Raw genomic sequence first — 22,843 nt, 5'->3', positions numbered from 1 at the left:
CATGGCCTTTGCAGATTTTAAAAGTACAAGTATTCATACTAAAAAGTTAACAATCTGCTCTCTGAGAGTAGGTAAGAGTTGGCTACAGTATGCCTCTGAATGTTTCTTTACAATTAAACAAAAATCTGTCCCACTGTATTTTTCGCTTCTATTCATCCACTGTTTCTAGTCTTGCTATCTGAGACCAAACAGAACAAGTCTAACCACCACCACTCTCAATCATAAAACAACCAAACAAATAATTAAAGAAATATAAGACTTCTCCAGAACCTTGAGATCTTGTCTGAGCTTTCTCTAGAAAACAGATAGAAGATTCTAATACCCTACTTTGTCAGAGATCAGGATAGCAGATTAGCGGCTTCTCCACTCCCTAACATTAACCTCTGGTTGAAATCATAGAGGATATCAGGTATTCTTGAACTTCTTGTTTATGAAAGCTTCACTTGAGCCCTATATAAAAGAAATTGGTGTGTCTGGTTAGAAGGAACTAACCCAGAACCCAGAATGGTGACTCATGAAATAGCTAGAGTTAGAAGGTAAAGAAGACTATTTATATGATTGTTTGACATTTCTTGGAAATGAAAGAAGTTTGTCAATCACTCCATTCTTTACTCCTCCACACAGATATCCATATACTGAATTCTATGTGTTTCTCTTTCCCAAAAAAGAGTAAAAAAGGATTATGTGGGAGGTGGGAAAGATGATCCACTTGGCTGCCTGTGATCAAGGCTGCCTCCTTGAGTAGTAAAGTATAGAAAATGAATCAATTTCTTTTTAATTTTCCCTCGCTATATTTTGTTGTAAATCTTAATCAGTCAATGGCACCTATTAAGCATGATGCTATAGGCTAGACACCATGATAGGGACTGAGGATATAAACTCTACCCCTCCCCCCCAAACCAAAAAACTTTCCTCAAAATACTACATTCTATTAGAGGATACAACATGCATTTGTGTATATGTATATATAGATGTATATGAATATATGTATGTATAAAACATGTTTGCATATACGTGACCTATATATGTATGTGTGTATATGATTAAGTAAGATGCCAGCTCCTCTATATGTCTGCTTGTTTCCAGTTTTTCTCTCTCCTAGGGCCTCTCCAGTTATCCACTTTCACATCCTCTCTGAAAGCTGCAAACTCTCACTGCCTCTGCTCCTTATATTAGGTTTTGAGTAATCATCCTCTCCATCAATGTGGAGAGTCTTAAGCAAATGCTCGAAGCTTGAACTCTGGGTTGTATTCATATCCTAAATAAATAAAAGATAGAAAAGACACTTGAGGGGTAAGTTATTTCTTTTCATGAGTCATGCATATGAGTCATGCATCCATGAGTACTGCATATGTTTCATGTCTTACTCCAATGCTTCATTTTGGTTGTAGAAGTCAACTAACAACTATCAGCTAAGGCCATAAGAAGTTGTGTTCTACACTGATGGAGGAAGGACTGCCAAAGACGAAATCACACATCCCTGAAGAGCTGAAGTACTGTAGCAGCAAAAAAATTCTCTGTGAGCTAAGTTTTTAAACAGAGCAGCAAGGCATAGTGGATTAAGAACTAGGCTTAGAGTTAGGAAGACCAACATTGAAATCCCACCTCTGAGACATGGTAGTTGTGTGACTTTGGACAAGTTACTTAAAGTCTCTGTAAAGTCTCTAGTAACTCACTAGTACTTCTCTTTTAAATTGTAGATGGGTTGTAATATGTGTTCGTAGAAAGAGCTCCCATTGCAAAATTTCTGCACCTTAATAAAATTACAGATCTTTCCTATATTTGTATAGTCATGTGAGCTATCAAATACAAGAGATGAGATTGCTGTTTAAATTTCAGAGTTCAGACTAATTAGCAGTATGAGCTCAGTAATTCTCATAATTTCCCCTTTACATATAAATTATAGCATACTCAAAAGGGGAGAAAAACTGAAACTCAAAGAGAAGTGACTTGCTCACTTTCTAAATTTTTAAAATAAGTTTTGATATGTCTTATTTTTATATTACCTAGATTTTCCCCTATATCGCTTTCTCTCATTTTCCTAGAAAGCCACCCCTTTTAACAGGGGAAAAAGAGGATGAATCAGTCAATACATTGAAAACTCTCAACATTATGTGCCATGTCCCACATCCACAGACTATCTACCTCTACTAAAGACTGAGATAGGTATCTTCTCATAACTCTCCTTAGTGGACAAGTTTGTTCCTTATCATTTCCCAATAATCAATTTCTATGTTTTGCAGCAATTGTTCCTTCCACATTATATTGTTGCAATCAATTGTACATACTCTTTTCCTGGCTTTATTTACTTCCTCTGCATCAGTTCAAAAAAGCTTTTATTTTACATAAACTGTTTTATTCATACTGTAATTCAGGCAACAGGCACTTATTAAGAACTTACCATTGTGCCAGATGTCATGCTAAGCCCTAGGGATACAAAGAAAGGCCCTATCCATAAATGGTCCCTCTCCACAAAGTGCTCACATTCTAATGGGCTATGGCTTATGATTAGATATGTCTTTTGGTTTTCTATATATCTTGGATACCAAATCCTAATCCAAGAAATCTGATACAAAGGTTTTGCCCAGGTGACTGCTTCCCTTCTTACCCTAGGTGCATTGATTTTGTTTGTGGAAAGATTTTCAGTTTCTTATACTTAAAATTACTTATTTCATTGTTTTTAATTGCTTCTTTCACTTGTTTCATTAAGAAGTAATCATTATCAACATCTATGAAAGATATATAATCTGCTTCTCTCCTTTTTTATGGAATTATCTTTAATATTTAAGTCCTATATCCATTTTGAATTTTGGGGGAATATTTATTGGGGAAGGACGTGGGTCTAAGGTTAATTTCTCCCAGACTGCTGCTCCCCAGTTTTCCCAATGGTTTCTATCAAATTGTTTTATCAAAGCAGTTCTCTGCAATGTAATTTATATTCCATGTTTATTGAACAGAAAGTCATTGAGTTTGATTTTTTCCTTATTCTTCCTTGTCTTGTGGTTTTTTTAAAACAGGACCAAGTGACTTTGATGATTGCCATTTTGTTATAGAGTTAAGGGTCTCAAATGCTACTCCCCCTCTCGTCATACTTTTTAAAAAAGATTTCCCTTAATATTCTAGATTTTTTTCTTTCTAGATGAACTATTATTTTCTCTAGCTCTATAAAGGATCCCTCTGATAGTTTGATTTATTTAAATAAATTGGCTTGTTCTCTTTTAAGTGATAAGTCAAAGACCAAAGCTAGAAAATCACCATAGAATCAGAATCTCAGAATATGAAGGGATCTCACAGGCCATTAAGTTCAATACTTACTTGAAGGATCCCCTCTACAACATACTGGACAAGCAGTCTACATTTTGCTTGAAGACATTTATTCAGGGAAAACCTACTTCCTGCCAAAGCAACTCATTTCTCTTTTGAATAGCTCTAATTGTCGGAAGAAAGCGGCAGGGAGAAAGAGAGAGAAAGGAAGGGAGTAAGGTAGAGAGGAAAAACAAAATGGAAGGAAGGAAGGAAGGAAGGAAGGAAGGAAGGAAGGAAGGAAGGAAGGAAGGAAGGAAGGAAGGAAGGAAGGAAGGAAGGAAGGAAGGAAGAAAGGAAGGGAGGGAGTGAGGGAGGGAGGAAGGAAAAGTTTTTCTTATATTAAGCATGAAGTTGCTTTTTTGTTAACCTTATAAAACTAATTAGATTTATATCAAACTTGACATTTATTAAAATTCTTAGAACTCCTTTTGGTGAATTTCCATCTCATGAATGCCCAAAGGCATTCAAAACCTTGATTCTTTTCACCCAAGTATAAAGATTTATATTTATGGCTATTTAAGTTCATCTTGCTAGATATCTTCTGTTCAGTATATTAGTCCATTGAGATCTCACATCATGCCTCTATGATCCAATGTATGATTCTCTCTCCCAGTTTTGTGTGAAGAGCAAATGTAAGAAGTATGCTAGCTATAAAGTAATAATAGTTCACATTTATAAGCACTGAGTACTTTCATATGTTATCTCATTTGATCCTTATAATAATCCTATGACAGGATTAGGTACTATTTTTATGGATAAAAATATTACAAATATAAATAAATACATTAAAATAAAATAAATATAAATAGACACTTAGTGGCTTGCCCATGACCACATAGTTCCTCTGATTTCTACTGCAGTACTTAATTTACTATATAATACTGCCTCAAGTACTTGATGAAGAATAGGGATGTGAACTGGATGAGTAATTTCCTTAGTTTATAGAACTTCCTTGAGTAAAAAAATTCCTCTATCAATGCAGGTCAGCAACTTTTCTAGATCTTATTGTCTTGGAAAGTTCCCTAGGAGAACTAGAAGGTTAAGTGATTTACCCAGTGTCATAAAAATATTAGAAACAACACCATCCAAGCACAGATCTACTGGGTGTTATATAAGATACTTCCTTCCTGCCTGATCCCAGACCATTAATGATTGGTCTTCATGTCTAGCAGTTTCAACCACTGAAGCCAATTACTAGAGGTACTCCACTGATGCCATGTGCATATGTATCCTCTAGTGCACATCTCTCTTTTCCACAAGTATAACAAGAGAAACTTGGTTAAATGCTTTGCTATAATTTAGGTCCTGACAAATTAACTTTGTTTTCTTTTTTTGTTAGTAAAAATCAGAGGATTTATGTAGATAGAGGTTACCTAGATTTTAACAAAGCATTTAGCAAAAGTGATCATTATTTCTGTGGACAAGATGGAGGAGGGGAAAGTGGTATAAAATAAATGGTACAATGAAGGGGTTCCAACTTAGTAAAACCTTCCAGAGTTTATACTACGATGACATGATAATGGAAAACTTGGGGTTACTGCCGTACTACAATTAAGCATTATAGTGTTTCTTTGCTCCTAAATCATCATCATAACAGTTGAGCATAACAGAGAGCTGGCCTCCAAATCAGGAAGATCTGGGTGGAAGTATCACCTCTGCCAAATCCTGGATGTATGAATCTGCGTAAGTCTTAACCTCTCTCTGTCCCTAGCCTACTCTCTAAGATCAAGTTGCAGAGAAGGTGCTTATTGGCATTGATAGAGGAGCTTCCCACACAGCTGAAATCACAGGCCCTATTAAAAAATAATAATAATAATCTACACACACATTCCTTCCTATGCCCCCTTCACCTTCACCACCACCACCCCTACCTCCACCCCCACCATAGAATATGCTCAGAGAGTCATTCCTGGTTCCAGGAATGGCCACATAGAAGCTAAATGAGGTATGGGCTGCATCTAATCATGTATGACTCATCATTGTGAGGCTTGAACTTGGAGATAAAGAAAAGCTGTGAATCATCAGGTGATGATTCAGTAGGTATACAAAAGAAAGTACCCCTCTTCCTCCCTCAGATTTCCTTTCTGACTTTAAATCCTCAAAGAGTCTGTGTTCTGATTGTGTGGCAGCTGGCCTTATTACATGGAGCCACAAGCACATGGAAACTAAAGCACAAGTCCTTCCAACAGGAGCATGATAGGCAGTTTACAGCTGCCTATTCTTTCTTTCCTTTTCTGGTAGGTAACTAACCTTAAGGTGGACATGCAAAGGCTTGGAGGTGACCTTGTGAATTCGAAAGGTCTGGGAGTCTGTTAGAGCTGGGTGGCGACTTCCACCAGAATGGAGGCAGTGGAATGGCTGATTGTGGCAGCAGCAGAAGCCCTTGACTGCAGCGGTAGCTGAGCACAAAGTTCAGAGAAACTACTCTGGTAGTAATTGGGCAGTCAAGTAAAATATGAAATGACTGGTCAGCAATGCCACAAACTGCCTTATTGTTGTGATCAAACTTAATTATCATTCTCTCATAATATTGTATCAATAGTTATTAGTTAGGTTACTGAATCCATTTCTGTTAATATGTATTTATAACTGCCCTCTGGTTAGCATTCATTCCTTCCATATGTTAAGAATAAATTTCTTATCCCATGCCCGATTCATATCTTTTTCTACTTCCCCTTTTTGTAGAGGCTATAATTGTGAGGCATAAGGAAATCTGTTTCCATAACTCATGAAGTAAAGAATTTAAGGAGCCAATTAGTGTGAGAAAAAGTAGCCTAAATTTTTATAGGAGAGGAAAGGATTCCCTAGGTTGAACCCAGTCTAATGGTATTTGAGATCCTGACTCCAAAAGTTATACAGCTAAGTGACAGTCAGGCAGCAGTGCTGGGATAGAGTGCTGGGCCTGGTGTCAAGATGTCCTGAGTTCAAATCTGACCTCAGACACTACCTGTGTGACCTTCACCTCTGCATGCCTCGGTTTCCTCATTTTACCTTTGAGGAGCAATAGGCTCCAAGTGCTCCTGGGGGATGATTTGTTTTATAACTCAAAACTAGGGCCACCCCAGAAAAGGAGAGTAGAAAAAGAGAACATTATGCAGGGCTGTTCTGAGGATTAAAAGAGATAATAATTCCCTAAGCACTTAGTTCAGTGCCTGACACATAATAAGTGAGTGCTGTATAAATGTTTTCCTCTTTTGGGTGTTCGTATTGTTATTTTTGTTGTCATCGTTCAGTTGTTTTGCAGTCATGTCCAACTCTTTGTGACCTCATTTGGAGTTTTCTTGGCAAAGATACTATAGTGTTTTGCTATTTCCTTTTCCATTTTACAGATGAAAAAACTGAGGCAAATAGGGTTAAGTGATTTACCCGGGCAGTAAGATTTGAGGCCAAATCTGAACTCAAGTCTTTTTGATTCCAGGCCCAGTCCTCTAGCCAATGCACCACCTAGCTGCCTATTATCAGAATCAGTATATGCCTGGGTCCGAACCACTGGGGTGACCCAAAATTAAGTGCTCCAATCCTAGATATGCAAAATTAACAAGCTGAACTAATGCTACCTTTTGATTCTTTTGATATGTAAATATATACTTATAGTTGTCCCTCACAGACATCAAGAAGAAAATAGAATCCTACCAATGAATACAGACAAACTTTGGGGACTAAGTTTTAGCACTACTTAATCTGCTGAGAGCTGACATTTCAGAAATCATTGCCTAATTCCTTCAATTCCTTAAGCAATTTTGATTTGCTGATGAAGTCCTATTCATATTTTCTTAGTTATTGCTTTTTTGCCTTTTGTCAGCAAATGTGGTTGATTACGTTTTAGGAAGATCTTCATTATTGCTGAATTATCACAGAGTGACAGATTTAGAGCCACCTCAGTGGGCCATATGTATTTATGTATTTATAAACCATCTCATTTTATAATTGAAGAAACCAAAATACAGGACAATATCTTGTCCAAAGTTACATGGGCAGAGGCAGGATTTGAACCAGGGCCCTCTGACTCCAGTACCAATACTATTTCCACCACATTATTTTTGTAGTTGCTAATTCTAGACCAGGACTTCTTAACCTGGGGTCTCTGGAACCCCTGAAAGGGGTCTGTGGATAAATTTCAAGAGGGTCCTGAATTTGAATGGGGGAAAATGTAATCTTTAGTTTTACTAATCTCTAACAAAAATTTAATATTTCCTCCAATTAGAAATGTAAGCAACCAATTAGCATAGTATTAGGCTTCATCAGATTGCTAAAAGGATCCATGACAAAAAAAAAAAGACTAAGAAGCACTCTTCCAGAGAAAGTGCTTGCTTTTTAAAAATCTAGTCTATAGTTTAACTTTGCTTTATACAAGGCAAATAAGTTGTTCTTTCCTCACCTGAATTACCTTCCCTTTGTATTGGCTTAATTTCCCCGTTCTCCTGGGAAAGAGTCCTGTGAGAGCAACCTCATTCCACTGGCAGCACAGCTGGTACTGCTTGTACATTTCTATCTGACTGAGGACAATCTCTTTTTCCTGCCCACCAGGGGTGAAGGATTCATTCATTCATTCACAGCAGGGTTACCATGAAGTAAGTTGGCAAGGGTCTGGTATTATATCCCCTCTTCCCTAATGTTTTGTGACCTCAGGAAATGGGTCTGGGGTTCAAATCTGACCTTAGACACTTACTAGCTGTGTGACCCTGGGCAAGTCACTTAACCCCATTTGCCTCAGTTCTTCATCTGTAAAATGCAAACCACTCCAGTGTCCCTGCCAAGAAAACACCAAATGGGGTCACAAAGAGTCAGACATGACTGAAAAGAGACTCAACAACAACTCCAAAAGTTACTAAGATGTGCATACTCTTCTATCCAATGATACTACTACAAGTCTATACTGCAAATAGATTTTTTAAAAAGGAAAAAGCAATATGCACAACAATATTTATAGCAGGTCTTTTGTGTAGGAGCAAAAAAAATTCCTGGAAACTAAGACAGTACCTTGTATTATGAAATGGCCAAACAAACCATGGTGTGTGGACACTATAAGAAATGGCAAAATGAACCTTTTCAAGAAAAAAAGATTTGAGAAGAACTATATAAACAGATTTAGGGTGAAGTGGAACCAGAAGAACAATTTAAAAAGCAACAATATTGTAAAGAAAAACAACTTTGAAAGATTTGAGAACTCTAAGCAGTGTGATGATGAACCATGAGAACCAAAGATGAAGGATGCTACTCCAACGCTGACAGAAATATGATGGACTCATGACATAAAATTAGAAATTCAGTTTTGGACATAGCCAATAGGGAAATTTGTTTTCTTTACAAAGTATATTTACTACCGTGTTTCCCCGATAATAAGACACTGTCTTATTATTTTTTTTTTTTGGACAGAAAAACACCAGAGGGCTTATTTTCAGGAGAGGGCTTATTTTAATGAACATTGACAGCAATTTTAATAAACAGGTAAATGTGAACAAAAAAATGTACCTTTATTCAATAAGCAAATCACTGGGGAAGAACAGGATGACGCGCTCACTGCTGCAGCTCTGATTGGATGCAGCTCAGAGCGCGGCGTGCGTTTCACGGGGGGGAGGGGAACGGTGCATACAGAGGGTACCGTAATGTAGCATGTAGTGCAGGGGATCACCTTCACTACAGTAGCAATCTCAATAGGGCTTATTTTCGGGGGAGGGCTTATTTTAGAGGAATCTTACACAGTAAGGGGAGGGCTTATTTTCGGGATAGGTCTTATTATCGGGGAAACACGGTAAGAGTGTTTCACTTTCCTTTTTCTTTTTGTTTTAATAGGGAGGAGAGAAGAAGGTGGGAAAGGAGAGAAAATAAATACTTATTAATTTAAAAATACATTTTAAAAACCAAAGTTACCAATGATCTCTTTATTGCCAAATCTAATAGTCTTTTCACAGTTCTTATCCTTCTGGGATCTCCAATAGTATTTGACACTGTTGACCATTCACTCCTCCTGCATACATACTTATTTCTCTCTTTTTTTGTGATAATATTTTCTCCTGGTTCACCTCCTACCTATTTGATTCCTTTTCATTCTTCTTTGATGATCATCCATATCACACCTCCTAGATGCTATCCTGAGTCAGCTTTTCTCTCTTTGTATTGTTTTATTTGGTGATTGATAAGAGAACCCTTGAATTTAATTATATTCTTGACAAAGATGATTCCTATGTAATTATAACTATGTGAAATATGTATATAAAACTCTATATATGTATATGTGTGCATATGTATGTATATATATATATATATATATCCAATAACAATCTTTCTCATGACCTTCCAGTTCCAATTTACTATCTACCTATTTTACATTTTGAATTTTATATTCCATAGATTTCTAAAACTCATATCCAAATTCAAATCATTATCTTTCCCAAAAAACACTCATCCCTCCACCTAACTTCACTATTTCTGTTGAGGATGCCACCATTCTTCAAGTCTTCCAGGTTCATTATTATAATATTATCCTTGATTCCTCACTCATTCTACACATTCCCTTCAAATTGCCAAATTGTCACAACAATCACCTTCTCACCTCTCACACAGCAAACACCTTAGGTTAGACCTCGATCACCACTTTCCTAGACTATTGCAGTTAGCCTCCTTATTGATCTCCCTGCCTTGTCTCTTCTTACTCAAATCAATCCTCTACACAGCTAACCCAACCAGATTTAGCTCTGTTCATTAACCATACCGCTCTAGATCCCTTCTCAGTGCTGTTGTATTTGCCACAATGAATTCTCTCCTCATCTCCATTACATAGAATTCCTTATGAGACCAGTTACTTGACTAAGTGATATTGGAAGTGAACTAGAGGAAATGATTGTACATAGATCCAGGTGACAATGTGCCACATTGATAATGTGAAATGTGCCTTGCATACAAATGCATGTTCATTGCCGCTCATGCTAATTGCTGCATGTTGGGGATACATATGCTTATTATTTTGCTGTTAAATTTATTTGATTATATTTTGTGTCATGACAGGTGTGGAGAACCTGTGGCCTTCTAGGTCCTTGAGTTTGGCCTTTTGACTGAGTTCAAGTTTTACAGAACAAATTATTTTATTAAGGGAATTTGTTATGTGAAGTCTGGATTTAGAGTCGCATTTGAGGACATAGAGGGCCACATGTGTCCTTGAGGCCGCAGGTTCCCCACCTCTGTGTTATGCTTGTGTTTAGAGCAGGGGCAGCTGGGTGGCACAGTAGATAGAACGCCAGGCCTAGAATCAGGAAGACTCATTTTCATAAATTCAAATACATCCACAGACAATTGCTAGCTGTGTGACCCTGGGCAAGTCACTTAACCTTGTTTGTCTCAGCTTCCTCATCTGTAAAATGAGTTGGAGAAAGAAAAGGCAAACAACTCCAATATCTTTGCCAAGAAAATCCCAAATGGGTTCACAAAGAGTTGAACAGGACTGAAAAATGACCCAACAACAATATGCTATAGCAACATCCGTTTAATGTTTATATATGTGTGTGTGTATATATATATATATATATGCACTAACACTTATAATAGTTGAGCTATATATTGTGTAAGAGCCTATCAATAGTGTTATTGTTATAACTAGCTAGCTTTGCTAGACCTTGTTTAATGACTCTCTCTCTATCATCCCTGATGATATTAGGGTTCAGAGGAGACATATGTATCATTTTGTCATATTTGAACATAAGTAGTTTATCCTTGTTAGTCCCTTGTGGCTATTTGTACATGTTTATTTTTTATTTTCTCTTAACTCATTGTAACTTTAAAGTTTCCATCCAGCTCTGCTCTTTTCATCAGGAACACTGAAGTTCTATATTTCATTAAAGGTCCATTTTTCCATTATAGGATTATACTCAATTTCTCTGGGTGAAATATTTCTGATCTATATTTTTTTGCCTTCTGAAGTCTAAGCTATCTACTTCTTTATAATAGTAGCTGTCAAATCATTCAGGATACTGACTGTGGCTCTTTGATACTTTGATTATTTTCTCGGCTGTTTGCAGTATTTTTTCTTCAACCTGCAAGTTATGGATTTTGACTATCATGTTCCTGGGAATTTTCACTTGGGAATCTCTAACCAGTGGGTTCTTTCTATTTCCACTTTGCCCTATGATTCTAAGAGATTTTGGCAGTTTTTAAGATTTCTTGAAATAGGAAGTCTGAGATCTTTTTTAGTTGTGGCATTCAGGTAGTCCATTAATTCTTAAACTTTTTCTCTTCAATCTGATTTCTAGGTGAGTGAGTTTTGTTTGTTTGTTTTATTTTGTCTGCTATGAGATAGTTTACATTTTCTTCTATTTTTTTCAGTCTTTTGACTTTGTTGAAATATTTCTTAATATCTCATGGAGTCATTGAATTCTATTTCGTCCATTTTAAATTTTTGTTATCTTTTATTTTCATCGGTACAGTAGATTGGTCACTTGGGATGCCAGAAAATCACTGCTGGTGTTTTAAAGGACTAATATTTGTTGTTCATCTTATATAATTACAGCTTGACCTAGCTGATTTATTAAGGAACTACAAAAAAATCAGCCCAGGAAAAGAATGTAATCGGACTTTTTCCCAAGCATGAGGTATTTTTTTATGCTTCTCTGTATGTAAAGATGTGACACTGGACTAGTAGAGAAAATGTTGAACTTGATATGATGCTGAATACCTGCATAAGGTATGGAAGCAGACACAGAGCTTCTTGGGGAGAGGAGAGAAGAGGAATGGGGAGGAAAGGGAAGGAAAGGAAACATACATTTATTTAGTACCTATTATCTGCCAAGCACTGTGTTAAGTATTTTTAGTGAAAACAAAACAACATGAATCAATAGTGTGATACTCCAATGAATCTGTGAATCTCACTAATATACATATTAACTCTGATGAGGCAGATTGCGTCCCATTCATGCCTTTCCATACTGTGCATAGCCTCCCAAATGAAGGCCAAAAGAAGTACACCAAAATGTGCTGAACAACCTCCTTACTTTTTCTTATATTGAGAGAGTACCAATTATACCTTCAAACTGTCCACCTGTCATTTCTTGCCTTCACCACGACAGGGACCATCTCCAGTTGTTCTGATCTATATCTGGCCATTGGACCCAGATAGCTCTGGAGGAGAAAGTGAGGCTGGGGATTTTGCACAGTCCTCCCTCACTCAAATTCAATTCAATTTCAAGTCATGGCCATCATCTTCTTGATGTCATGGTCTTCTTCAAGAATAAAGAACAAAAAACCCCCAGCATATCATGAGATCATCCCATTTTTTCTTCCATCTCATACATTTCCTTGGTAACAGTGGTTATATCTGTTCTTTAATTTGTATTGATTATATTTATTTTATTAATTTATTATATTGCAATCTGCTCATCAATATCTCTCCATTATCCCCTGTGTACTATTGATTTTCAGTTCTTTGGAGATTCTTTTATTCCTCTTCTCATAGCCATTAACACATTAATGGAATTTTGGATAGCTCATAACTCCCCAAGTGGCAAATACTCCTTGGTTTCCAAAACTTCATAACCAAACTCCCACATTTGCTTCTAAAACAAATTTAGTGGATTTCCATCAAATTTCCACCCAATATAACTTTTCATTTGCCAAGACACTGGCAACTCTTTTATTACAATGCTGCCTAGAAACCACTGTCATTAAGAATATTTTACAACTTTTACTTTACCAATGAACTTCTCATGAAAACATAAAAAAAATGTTCAACCCAAGATTTACTTCAGTGCTATAAATACAGCATTTTCAAGCTGTTTTAAGTTTAATGTTTAAATATTTCCAAATTTATAACCAAAGTTTAAGAAGATCGCCTATCATGTTTAGCAAACTAGAAAGTATTGTTAACATTAGCTTCTGATTAACATAGCCCAGGAAATCATAACAATCACTGAATCTCAGGATAGGAAAACACCTCAGAAGTCATTTAATTCAATTCATATCTGAATAAGAATCCCCTGTATAGGACATATATCTAGTTGTCATTTAACCTTTCCTCGAAGACATCTAGTAAGGGAGAATTCATTAACATAAAACTATCCATTTTACATTTGTAGTTTTTTTTCTTATTTCAATCCTGAATTTGTATCTAATCATTGGTCTTAGTTCTACCCTCTCTGACCAATAAGAATTTGTCTAATCCCCTTCAGCATTATAGGCCTTCACATATTTGAAGACAGTGTCCATTAAAAGACTTTCAAGCCAACTCATACCATTTTTGAAAAGTACTGACCATCAGGAAACTTTCCTTTTACCTGGAGCCCAAATATGCCCACTTCAGTTTCTACCCATTGCTCCTAATTCTGCGAAGCAGGGGATAACCCTAATCCCTCTTCTGCTTGACAGTTCTTCAAACATTTGAAGAGAGCTATCAATCTCCTTTACATCTCCTCTTCCATTTTGAATTGAGTCTTCTATAACATGGTTTTAAATCTCTTCACCATCCTGGTCATTCTCCTCTGGATATGCTTCAGTTTATGATACCCAAAAGCAAACAGAATATTCCCTATGAAAATTCTGACCAGGGCTAAGGACTATCACATCTATCTTATTCTGAATATTATGCTTCACTTAAAGCAGATTAAGATCCCAATATTTTTTCATATAATTACCATGTTGTAGTATAGACTCATAATAAGCTCCACTAACCCCCGCATGTTCCCCCGCCACCTCTGCCCTCAGTAATTTTTATATGAATGATCATCTAGTCCCATCTTTCCCTATCTTATACTGGCACTACTAGTTTTGTAAATTAATATGTAGAACATTAGATTTAGTGCTATTGCATTTTCTTTAATTGAAAACTATTCAACCCATTATACTGCTCTGTGGAGACCTTTTAGAACTTAAATCTGTTGTCCAGTGTGTTCATTATTTCTCCACGCTTTGTAAACTTTGCAAATAGCTATTAAAAAGCGATTCTGGTTCATTCAAATGCTGGTCATAAAGTGGGACATACTACAAAGGTACACTGGAAACCACATTGCACTGGAGTCCAACTAGCTCAGTTTGGAGGAAGTGTCATGCAGTGGCAAGTCTCTGGAATTACAATAAAAAAATCTGGGTTCGAATCTTACACCAGGGGCGGCTAGGTGGTGCAGTGAATAGAGCACTGGCCTTGGAGTCAGGAGGACCTGAGTTCAAATCTGACCTCAGACACCTAGCACTAGCAGTGTGACCTTGGGCAAGTCACTTAACCCCAATTGCCCTGCCTTCCCCCCTCCAAAAAGAAAAAACAAAACAAAACAAAACAAATCCTAGCCACCTGTGTGACCATGAATAAAATCACACCACTCCTCTGGGCCTCCATTGCTTTATCTGTAAAATGACAGAATAAGACTAAGTCCTCTCTAAGATCCTATTCACCTCTGCATTTACGAGTAAAAAATCCACCATTAATAAAATGTGTAACCTTGGGCACTACACTTAATGATCCAAATCCAATGGCCTTTTTTCAGTCCTTATCTTTTCTGGTCATTCTGTTGCCTCTGATACCATCAATAACCCTTTTCTCTGTGATCATCTCTCCACACTATTTATGACACTGCTCTTCCCTGGTTCATCTCTTGCCTGTTCCTCCCTCAGTCTCCTTTACTAGATATTTATCCAAATTATCGTGGTTATTCCCCAAGGCTCTGTCCTGGGTTCTCTTCTCTTCTTCCTTTATACTATTTCATTCGATGTTCTCATAAGCCCTCATGGATTCAATTATCATCTCTATTATAATGATTCTCAGAGCAACTTATACAGCTCTAACCTTCCTTCTGATTTCCAGTTTCATATCACTAACTGTCGACTGGACCTCTCAAATTGGATGTCCCATAAACGTTTTAAGCTCAACAGGTTAAAAACAGAGCTCGTTATGTTTCCACCAAATCCCATCCTCTTCTGAACCTCTGTATTTCTGTTGAGAACACCATGATCCTCCCAATTACCCAGGCTTTCAATCTAGGTTTCATTGGTAACTCCACACTCTTTCTCACTCTCCATATCCCATTTCTTGCCAAGTCCTATAAATTCTGCTTTTGCAACCCTTCTTCTATGTGTGTCTTCTCCTCTGACACTGCCACCACCCTAGTGTAGGCCCTTATCAGAACTCCATGATCCAAACTCATCTGACACGCCTCTCTCCCTATACCTTCTCCTCAAAATCTTATTCCACTTGTATAAGTTTATCCCAATTTAGCCTGAAGACAGTAATAATATTCCATTAATACACAGTAGGCTATAAAAGGCTTATCAGGAAAGTATTTTGATATGTCTTCTATGAAAATGAGCAGTCTGGTTGTGAAGGCAAAAGAAAAAAAAAGAGGAGGCCGAGGCTGAGGCCCAGATGGCAGAGCCCGAGCAGCCACAGTCCCTGCCCGGGGGCCCCCCCGCTGCAGGCGAGGGAGCCACCAACCTAGGCCTGGACACAAATGCCTTGGAGCCACGCCCTCCGCCGCTGTGTCCCCAGGAACAGAGGAGCCCACGGGCGACGCCAAGAAAAAAATTGATGTTCTATTAAAGGCTGTTGGAGACACCCCTATAATGAAAAAAAGAAGTGGGCTGTGGAACGAACCCGAACCATACGGGGTCTCATTGATTTCATCAAAAAATTTCTTAAACTTGTGGCTTCTGAACAGTCGTTCATATATGTGAATCAGTCCTTTGCTTCTTCACCAGATCAAGAAGTTGGAACACTCTATGACTGTTTTGGCAGTGATGGTAAGCTGGTCCTGCATTACTGCAAATCTCAGGCATGGGGATGATCTGTAAACAATGAGAACCACTTGCTGCTTAGCACTAACCTCCAAAAAAGAAGCAGAGCACTGAGAGACTGTGTCCAAAAACATGTTGGAAAGAGATGGATGTGATCTTTTCTCCATTTATTTATAAAACACTCTCTTTTTGTGTGAGAGAAGTACCTGCAAACAAAGAATGGAGTCCCCCCCAAATGTAACTTAAGCTATTTGTCATACAAGTCATCATTATGAAGTTGATGGAATATACTCATCTTGCTAGTGTTGCAAAAAAAAAAAAGAGTTTTCATATTTATTTTAAAAGCTGTGTTGAAACCAACTAGACTTAGAACCTAACAAAACCTCCTGAACAACTTATATAACAACTCAAAAGGAACTATTAGGAAAACCAAAGGGAAAAAGATTTCTTATTTCCATGTTACAACACAGTTAAATGGATGAGACAGCCTGTCCATAAGTGTGTGTGTGTAAGCAACTACCAAGGAGAAATGAAGTAAAGAATGTAACCAAAGAAATATATTATATACACACATACACATATATATATAATTTAAGTTTATATAATATATATGTATGTGTATCTCCCTGTGTGTATATATAAATACATATAGATACATAGGCAGATATTCTTGATCTAATTGGTCCCAATATAGCTTTTTAAATAAATCCAAAAACTTTACAAATTTTTTTTTACTTTAATCTTTACACCAAACCCTGCTCATTCTGATAAAAGATAAATCAAAATGCTTCCCTCCTAAAGTTTTACATCCTAATGTATATTCAAGTGATAAGATTGTTCTCTCCAGGTCTAATAGGGATAAATTTACTCAACTGGAATGAGAGTTTTGATGATGAGAAGCTATGGGGAGAGAGGGCATACCTTTTGGAGTATGGAGTACTAAGAAAAAAGAAGGCTCATGTGTATTGTTTCAAACAGGGAGAAAATATGGTCAAAGCACTAAGAGCCTGAGTTGTAAAGGAGAGAACCTATCTGTACTTGGCACAAGGTAGAAAAGGTAAATCAGAGGATAACAAAACCAACCTTCCTTCCTTTGAAGTTTTGCCCAGGGTTAGTCCAGATTGTATTGATGTCTCCCCAAAGTGCCTGGTTAACAGAGAATTCCAGCTGATAGAAAGCCAGACAACAGGTTAAGTAGATTTTCTTGCTATCACCCAGTAGGTGATACATACACAGGCCATCTGTAGGGAGCTGGTTTTCATTAAGCCTTTTTCACCAATTTAATAGGAGTATTTATTAGTGGGCTGGTTTCGAAAATGAATCTATCATTCATGTGGCCTTTATCTTGATCAGGACAACACTCCATTGCTGAGAAAAACAGACTGTGCCATGCAGATTTACATGCTTTCTAGGGGGAATTTGCTTTAGAAACATGCACTGTTTGAACTAGTCTTATTCATTCCAAGCAAGGCAGTTTTCCAGATCATTTTACTTGATGATACCACATATTGGAAAAGTCTCAAGTAAACAATAAAAAAATACCACAGGAAAAAAGTCATGCTTTCCAACTTGCCAGCACAGGTAATTTATGATAACTGAGATCCTATCAATTTCTTTCTAAAATACCTTCAGTATTTTCAGTCTATTATCTATCAAATAGTTTCAGTGCCTCAGTCTAATATTTAAGGCCATCTAGAAAATGGTCCCAATATTTCCTTCTAGCCTTTTTCCTCTCTCTTCTCCCCTTTGTGCTTCAGTCAAATGAAATATTAACAAAAATGCCAAATATTTAGTTAATGTGGATTTACATCTCTTCTCCTGGGATCCCTCCACTAAAACACCTGCCCTACTACCTCCACTGATGGAAAAGAAGGCTACCCATCTTGGAAAATCTTTTTCAAATGCTTCCTTCTTCATGCAGCCTTTCCTGACCCTCAGTCCCCAGACATTAAATGATCCAGCTCTAAACTTCTGGAATCTGTAATTGTTGTCACTGGCAATTGTTCTTGGGAAATTTGTTGACCAGTGCCCCGGTTATTTTTTTACTTATTTTATCCCCTACTAGATTCTAAGTTCCTTGAGAGCAGGAGCTATCATTTGTCTTGGTTTCCTTCATCAACACCTAACTCAGTACCCTGCATATAAAAACCTTTAAACCACACTTGCTGTATAAAATTAAAGTCTCCTGTAAGGATTTCAGAGGAGAAAGGGAAGGATGGGATTTTAGTAAAATAAATTCCAGTTGGGATGTATTTATTAAGGGCCTATGAACCTAAAGGGATCCACGGTAAAGACTGAGATCAAGAAAACATCACTAAGAAGCTTACTTGCCCTGTATCTCCTAGCCCTATCCAGAGAGCCTCAAGAGTCTTTTGTTGGGGGCGGCTAGGTGGCTAAGTGAATAGAGCACAGGCCCTGGAGTCAGGAAGACCTGAGTTCAAATCTGACCTCAGACACTTAACACAAAACTAGCCTTGTGACCTTGGGCAAGTCACTTAACCCCAACTGCCCTACCTTACCTCCTCAAAAAAAAAAGTCTCTTGTTTCAGGTTTTCATTATTTGGAAAATAGGTGATATAATCGATAAAATGCTATACTTAGTATTAAAAAGACAAGTTCAAATCTTACAAATATCAGCTGTGACCTTGAGCAAGTCACTTAACTGCTTTGTCTCAGTTTCTCAACTGCAAAATGGGGATAATAATAGTACCTCCCTAACAGAGCTGTTGTATCAAATAATGCATGTAAAGTATTTTGCAAAATGTAAAGTGATATGTAAATGTTAGTTTATTATCATTTTCCTTACCTATTCAGAAAATCCCTAAGTTTGATTTTAAATTTCAGACTTAAAATCTAGCTTCTGCAGAAAAAGTACTAGAAGATATTAGTCCTATAAACACCAGTCTCCTGAAGAAGCTAGATTTTAAGTTATAATTATGTTTCTTAAACATATGCTTATTAAAATATTTTTATAATATAATGTATAATACAATTAAATATAATATGTTTATTAAAACATATTTTTAAACATATAATAATATATTTTTCAGTTATAATTATAAAATATGGCAATTAGTTCTTTTAACCATTGAAAATATAGAGTGGGATCAGCATATGTGCAATCACTACATGGGATTCATTTCTCATGAAAACAAAAGCAACTGTGTCTCTGTTGTAGTGACCCTCTCATTGAGTTCACATTACAAGCCACTTAGACTGTGAAAATGAAATGAAGAAATATCTCAAATAACTCAGTACTCTGAGATACATTTGCCTTTAGTGGATAAAGACCTGGTTCCAAATATTTCAATTGTTAAAGAAGACTGATCTCAACAAGGATTAGATCTTCTACCATATGCTACTCTACCCCTAAAATTAAAAATAATCCCAATATAATGAGTTCTTTAGGCATCTGAAAGTTTTCTGTGAACCAAAATGTGAATTTTTGAGAGAAATGGATAATGCAATGATTAGATAAATTGACATTTTACTGATTCTGAGGGATTTTGAAAGTAATTATCTTATCAATGACAAAGGAGAGAAGAATGCTATGTCAGAAAGAAAATATCAAGTAAAAATATAGGATTATAAATCTAGTTATCTTGGTGTTTGTAATAGTAACATTTTTTTCATCAAGAAAGTGGGAATAAAATCTTTTCTATATAACATGCTTATGTGTAAGTATTACGAAGCAAGCTATGAATACAAGTTATTAAATAGATATTCAATTGAATTTTCCCCCACATTGTCTAAAGGCATTTTTCCCCTCTGGAATACAAAAGCAAATAACTCAATTTTCTGGTCTCTAGAAAAGTCATGAGCCTTTTAGGCTCTGTTCTCCTCATTGCCTAAGTCATAGAATCAGGTTCTTTGGCTATCTTGACCAACTCTCTATCTTGGTTGATTTTACAACCTGAACTCCAGAAGATTAAATGGCTTGATGGCAGTCATGCGGGTAGGAAGTAGCAGAAGTTGGTTACACTGAACAGAGTGTGTCTTTCTTCTTTTTGTATCTCAGTGCTTTGCATACAGTAAGTGCTTAATAAGTGCTTTTTCATTCATGTGTTCATTCTTAGTAGAACTGCACATTGATTTTGATTCTTTTCTAAAAAGACAGTCAAAATGAAATGTGAAAGTCACTTATGATTCAATAAAAAACCTTGAAAGAAATAAATATGATTTAAAATATTTGTCAAATTGGGGTTCCTTGAGGCAAATCTGTTATCATTACATGCCAACTAGTGGTTGGCAGTACTAATATCTCTACAGCAGCAGAATTTTTGTGCAAGCACAAGTCAAAGCTTGTATGTTTAGATGGTGCACAGAATGGCTTCAGATGCAATTTCTTCATAAAATAAGTAACTGAGTAAATAGGTAAAGGATTTCTCCCTGGCTATTTTCAAGATATATACTATGCTAATTATTTCTTCAGAAGTACAGGGCATTAGTTCATCTTAGTTCAGTGGAAGGATCATTACTCAAGTCTCTGGCTAACCTACCTCTAACTTCAGTGTGAAACAAAGCAATGCTTCCTGAAGGCTATCTCTTTGTTAGTTCTTCTGGTATTTGACAATAGCCACACTTGTACCAGAAAGTACTGGCTTTTCAATTTAAAAAAATTACTTAAGTGCCTGCTGTGTGTAGAGAAGTGTGCTAGACACTAGGGGAGATATGATTAGGGATGGCAAAACCCCCGCCTGCAGAGAACTAACAGTGTAATGGGAGATATAATGTGGTTACAAATAGCAATAATACACAAAAAAAGCAAGGAGGTCATTACCAACAAGGGAAAATCCAGAAATAAAGAGAGGGCAAACCTCATTGGTCACAGGTCGCTAGAATATTTCCAGGTCACTGCTATTGCCCTTCAGATTCTCCATTTGTGGAATGCTTTGAGGATCAGCAGGGAATTGAAGAAATCCATTATTTCAGGGGCTTCTGATTTGATGGCTTGCTTCTTGGCATTGGACTCTATTACCACCTGCTCTATTTTCTTCATATGTGTCCACATACTTTCCCAATCTAATTATGTAACTTTACACATCCCTCCTAGGCCTATGCCATTCATTGACTCCAATATCTCCTTCCACAGACAAACACATTTCAGTAATATTTTGGCAGGATGATACTCAGTCTGGGGCCGCTAAATTAATGTAGCATTTCTCACTATAGCAGCTAAATGCTTCACAGATCATTTCTTTTCAGAATCCAGTTTTTAGGGGATTTTCAGTTACATATTTCCTTCAGAAGCTGCCATAACATGTACTTAGATAAATCAGTGATAGAATCAGAGTTCCTTGTTCAGGTTTCAATAAGGGGGAGGGATTTGAAAACAATGTGTTTTTTTTTTTATCAGTGACAAAGGGAAAAAGAATGTTGCACCAAAGGGAAAATATCAAACAACAATGTTAGTATTGGAAAACTTATCTCAGGGTTTGAATAGTACTAAAAAACCTGCTGTTGATTTTAATCAAGCAAATGGGGGGGGGGGATACCTCGCTGTATGGCATGTTAGGATGGCTAGGTAGTGCAGAATCTCTGCCAAGAAAACCCCAAAGGGGTCACAAAGAGGCAAACACCACTGAACTACTACTATTACTACTACTACTAGACATGTTGACTTGTAAGCATCAGAAAATAAACCATGAATACCTGTTAAAAAATAGATATTCAAAAAGTAACAGTTTAATACTTCCAATAGATACTCAACAAATATCAACTGAAAATAAATATATTAAAGCACAAAATAAGGAATAAATTCTAGCATCAAAACTTATCATTTGACTAAGTAGATCCAAGGTAATAGACAATAAGCAACAACCAAAAAAAAAAGGATGTTTGCTCTCTGTCCCCTTCCAATGCTGTCTGAAGTTGTTACTTTTGGTTTTGTGTGTATACATATTAATTAACTAGATAGCCAGATATATACTTAAGCATATGTATATTTAGAAAGATAGAAATGTACACAAATACATATGTGTATACATACACATATAGTTGTGGTCAGTGTATATGGAATTCTGTATTTGTTGATTTGTCTCACTTCATACGTATCTTTTCATATTTCCATATATTCTTTGTGTTTATCATTTTTTCAGTGTCATAATACTATCAACATACTATCCCAAATTGCTGGCATAAGGGTTGTTGTTTCTGGTTTCTGTTGTTTACAAATGTATGATAGAATCACATAATTAGAAGTAAAAGGGATTTTAGAGGCCTTCTAGTCTAATCCCATAATTTTATAGATGAAGAAAGTAAGGTTAAGTGAAGGTAGGTGACTTGCTCAGAGTCACACATCTATAAAGTTACTAGGGACATTTTTATATAACATGATCTTCTTATACTATTTTAGGATAAAGTCCTAACAATGAAATCACTAGGCCAAAAGGCATAATCAATTTTGTGACTCATTCTGTATTATCATACAGATCTCCAAAATGTTTATAATGATCTACGATTTTTTTATGGCAAAATACATCCTGAGTTCCAAACAACTGGTGATTTATTAGATTCGACAAGCTGGGAGGAGCTCTGGAGATCATCTATGCCTTCCACATCACAACTTTCCCCATCAAGTTTCAATGTATCACAAGTTGGCATAAGAAATTAAATGGGATTTGGGGGGGAGTTTTGTAGAAGATACAGATAACATGTGAAGGCCAGCAGACAACACAGAACCTATGACCAAATATGTAACCCAAATTTTATAATAAGGTACTGTAAGTACAAAGAAAGAAGGAAAGACAGAAACAAAGGAACAAAGAAAAGAAGGAGGGGGGAGAAAGGAAGGAAGGAAGGAAGGAAGGAAGGAAGGAAGGAAGGAAGGAAG

General features: G+C 36.6%; 1 long non-coding RNA gene and 1 pseudogene across 1 annotated transcript in view; one reads left to right on the top strand and one right to left on the bottom strand.

The window, feature by feature from the left end:
• The window catches only part of LOC138170677 (uncharacterized), a 105,795-nt gene that overhangs the window by 72,550 nt on the left and 10,402 nt on the right, over positions 1-22,843 (bottom strand). The window lies entirely within an intron of this gene.
• Positions 15,644-16,219, top strand: LOC138170184 (ubiquitin-like protein ATG12 pseudogene; annotated as a pseudogene).

This window comes from Petaurus breviceps, unplaced genomic scaffold, assembly GCF_028583685.1.
Source record: "Petaurus breviceps papuanus isolate PSGF00001 unplaced genomic scaffold, PetGlider_PUasm1.0 38, whole genome shotgun sequence".
In the NCBI taxonomy this organism is placed as follows: domain Eukaryota; kingdom Metazoa; phylum Chordata; class Mammalia; order Diprotodontia; family Petauridae; genus Petaurus; species Petaurus breviceps.
Note: the sequence above shows the minus strand (reverse complement) of the source record. Positions and strands in the feature narration are given on the sequence as shown.